At 34.4% G+C, this 4,347-nt stretch overlaps 3 non-coding genes across 3 annotated transcripts; 1 reads left to right on the top strand and 2 right to left on the bottom strand.

The window, feature by feature from the left end:
* Positions 1–776: 776 nt before the first annotated feature.
* Positions 777–848, bottom strand: Trnaq-cug. The gene has a single exon. It is a non-coding gene; the product is annotated as a tRNA-Gln (tRNA).
* A 1,660-nt stretch (positions 849–2,508) lies between these two features.
* Trnak-uuu lies at positions 2,509–2,581 on the top strand. The gene has a single exon. It is a non-coding gene; the product is annotated as a tRNA-Lys (tRNA).
* A 177-nt stretch (positions 2,582–2,758) lies between these two features.
* On the bottom strand, positions 2,759–2,830 carry Trnaq-uug. The gene has a single exon. It is a non-coding gene; the product is annotated as a tRNA-Gln (tRNA).
* Between the last annotated feature and the right edge of the window lie 1,517 nt (positions 2,831–4,347).

Below are 4,347 nucleotides of genomic sequence, written 5' to 3' on the forward strand. Positions count from 1 at the left end.
TGGAGGGGTGATGAGATAAAGTGTGGTGAGATTCTCCTGTTCTGTCTTGGTTGGAACAGGGTCCTTACATATTCTTTTAACAGATATTCTTTGTGAATTCTTATCATATATTTTTGAACATTTTACGTTTTCAATCAACGCCTGGAGAAATGTATATGATTTTCAAAATTGAGAACAATCTTTAAGATATGAAGACTTAATATTCTGGGGCGAGGAAAGCTATTTGTCACCTTGTCCCTAACCAATTATCTTCCTTCCCTATAGTGATTTGCTTTGCTTATAGAATAGCCATGCAGCGTTGGAATATCAAGTCAATCACGTATTTGTGAGGAGTCTAACATCCCGTTTAATTGATACCATGGCAAAGTACTATTGCCAAAAATCATAAAATATGCATATTTAATATGTGTATTTAAGGATAGACCTTCACGTTTCAAAAACAATAAAATGGTAACTACGGTAGCCGTGGTTGCTATGATAATGATATTATATTGCCATCTTACCTATTTTTGATCAAGTGGCTTATTGATATTCGTCAACGATATAGACAGAAGACATCAATATGAAGCCCGCGTAGCTCAGTCGGTAGAGCATCAGACTATTAATCTAAGGGTCTAGGGTTCATGGGCGCTAACTTTTTTTAGTTTAGTTAAGTAAAATGCAAAACATCATAATATATTTTGTTTTGACAATTTCGTTTTCATGATATTTTCGTACGGACGAAATATTACAGGTAAAAAAGATACCGAAAATACAATTACATAAAAGAAAGATGAAGGTTCTACCGAGATTTGAACTCGGATCGCAGGATTCAGAGTCCTGAGTGCTAACCATTACACCATAGAACCACTTATTGGCAAATTAGTGGAATCTTATCAAATTACTGATAACACATACGCGTACACAGTACATGTACACACTATTATGACAGTAAACTTCTAATTATTCACCCTTATATTCTGTATCTCTACGAGGACATAACTAGTTTGAAATGTCAAAAATTGGAAAAAGATATTAATTTAAATAGTAACCCATGTGTTATGCTTAGATTCTAACTAAGATTTGAACTTAGAGCGCAGGTGAAATGTTGTGTTCCCGATAAAATACACAAACACGTACACCTTCTTAGTATAATACAGAACCTAAGGAAGTATCGATACTCTAGCCTTTACTTAGTCATTGGTTATTATCAAATGGCAACTCTCTTTTCATGTTTTAACATATGTATTGCCCTCTGATGCGTTTTAGGATTTGTTGGTAAACTTAACGCCATTTTTTGCCATAGCCTGCAATTTATGTCTCCTTGCTAAAACGAGTTTTCTCCCTTGATCCATATATTGTGAATAATTAATTTATGGTTTTATTGAATAAACTTCACTGAAATGAACATAAATGTGATGGAATTATATACTGAATTACCAGAGAAAAGTTAAATCATATACAGACAAACATACTGGCGTTACATATATGTTACCTTTGTCAGAATACCCATATTAGGGCATGTCTGATTACTATAACATAAATTCATTACAACTGTGGTGAATTTTGGGTAGAGTTATCTCCCTTAGACCGATAACCGCGCCGTCAACCTGTACGTGACATCTCGGCGCGGTCTCTTAATATTTTGACATTGAATAGAACACACGCGAGTGATTTTCCTTCACCTTGTTACTTGATTTCAGGAGCTAAGAGCAGTTCCAACTACTTGTTGTGACGGTGTGAAATAAAACACACCGAATTCACGACAATTGGTGTTATAAGTGCGATACAACTCGCGCTATTTTGACAAATTTTGTCAATTTTTTTTCAGATATCTTTTCCCCTCTCGCTCGCCACGTGCGCTGGCCATTGTGACCAGTGCGCGAATTACGAGTGAGATAATTTGGGACAGTCCTACTAGTTTATTGTTGTTTATTTAATTATGTATTAGGGGTAATTCAGAGTCGGCGGTGTTCACTGCCGTTCTGATATTTATATTTAATTTAACTTAGTTTATTTGTTACTTTGTACGAACTCCATTCGCCTGTATAGTGGGCCGCCCGTATTGGCGGAATACGTATGACAGGCGAGACTTGAATATCGCTAGAATTAGGAATATTTTTTTTATTGTAGGGAAATTATTATATGTTTAGTTAGGTTAATATTACATTAGGTTAGAAATTAGTCAGTTACGCTAATGTCCAGACATATGTATTTGTTCAAGGAAAGGGCTTTGATAATGTTGTAATATAATTGATGCCAAATACTTTCGTGCCGTTTTTTTTCCAAGAAACGCAAAAAGAACGTTTATTTGAACACACAATACCATACGCATTCACACAACATACAGTAATCACATACCATGGCATACACAATAACAATACACATAAACCAAATAATACTAGTAAAGCATTTCTTACTTATACAAACAGGCCCTCAACATATGAGTCATTGATTAAAATATACCAGCTTGATAAAGTTGACCTTTCGATATTCGTGAACGATATAGTCAGTAGCCGTCGACATGAAGCCCGCGTAGCTCAGTCGGTAGAGCATCAGACTTTTAATCTGAGGGTCTAGGGTTCGAGTCCCTACGTGGGCGATTATATTTTTAAGTTTTCAAATTATACAAAATGTTGTTTTATAGATCCAATATGTAGCCAAGTGCTGGAATAATGGATTGCTTTTGACAAAATCGTGTTCATGATATTTTCTCGTAAGCGAAACATTAGAGTTAAAAAGAAAACTTAACAAATTACAAGAAAACAAATGAAAATTAAGGTTCTACCGAGACTTGAACTCGGATCGCAGGATTCAAAGTCCTGAGTGCTAACCATTACACCATAGAACCACTTATTGCCATATCGTGATGGAATACTTCCATATTACTGATAAACCATACACAATACATAAACACTGCAGCTATATTATGACAGTAAGATTACAATCCTTCAGCCTTATATTCTTCATCTTTAGGAAAACATACTAAATATATTTTGATTGAGTTTGAAATATCATGGCCTGCGTTGTAAACGTTTATAACAAAATATAGGAACTGTTAAAAAAAAGAGCCTGTGTTATGATCAGGTTTTACCTGAGACTTGAACTCTGAGCACATGGGTAAAGTTGTATTTCTGATATTACATGTATAAACAACTCAAACCTGCCGATGTAGTCTACGACGTAATGAAGTACCGATAGTTTAACCCTTATTATTTAATTTATCAATATCTAATGACAAATAATGTTCATGTTTTAACAATTAGATATCGTTATTATTTACGCAATTTATTTTGCCATAATTTATTATTTATGTCTCCTTTTTAGAGCGAGTTGTCCACTTTGAGCAAACATTTCTTAAACCGTGATATCTATTCCACCATAATGCACCCACACAAGCTACCTATTGTCACATTTCAACGAAGTACGGGTGTTCCTATAGCTATGTCTCTTCAGTGGGAACCAGGTCAAGGACACATTCTTTTCATAATCCGCTTCTATCACAAACTTAATCCGTGACATATTTCAAATCAAAAGATACAAATAAAGAAATCCTGACAATCGGCCATGCACAAATTGCTTGAATTCTTCGAAACAACAATCAAAAACGTAATAATGAGCCCTTTTTAGAGTTTCATTATTAAACATATAGAACCTTGTAAAACGTAACTGGAGAATTAATTTCTTAATTTTAAACATTAAAATCAATCCTTTGAAACGGAGCCTTCAGTAACGTAAGGAAATGATCGAATCAGTGATGTAAGAAAATAAATCGAGGTTGGATTCATTTAGTATGCCCTTCTTTCAAGTGAATAGTATATATCGTACATAACGAGACGACGACCAGGTCTCTGTTGGACAATAAATGACTCTTCATCAGAGCCATTCGCTTACATAGCTCGCACTCAGGTAACAAACTTCGGAAAGACACCTTTTTACATTGTTTTCTCATTACTTATCCACATTAGCTTGACTGAGATGCACGAACACAACTTACTGTTGATCATGAGTGTATTGTACCTTTAAAATGGCTCTAAGTCGATGGCGATTGCTTTCAAGTTTAATGTAATATCTAGTTAAACACCGTTCTGTAACATACTGTTTTTCATTAAGTTTATACCTGAAACATTTTAAAAGTGTTTAAATTTCCCCAAAAGGAAATACAGATTGACCTCTTCTTTAATTACAGTATGTACTAGAAAAAGGGGTCAGGATTTAGTTGTTATGGAAGAAATTAAATACATTATATACAAGGTGTGTATGATTTCAGTCCTTTATGAAATCATTGACGTCTGGAATTGGTATTTTTAGATACATTTAAAGTGGAAGGCATACCATATAAACAATATTCCCAGTCAGAAAAAAAAA

Source organism: Mizuhopecten yessoensis, unplaced genomic scaffold (assembly GCF_002113885.1).
Source record: "Mizuhopecten yessoensis strain PY_sf001 unplaced genomic scaffold, ASM211388v2 scaffold10397, whole genome shotgun sequence".
NCBI lineage: Eukaryota > Metazoa > Mollusca > Bivalvia > Pectinida > Pectinidae > Mizuhopecten > Mizuhopecten yessoensis.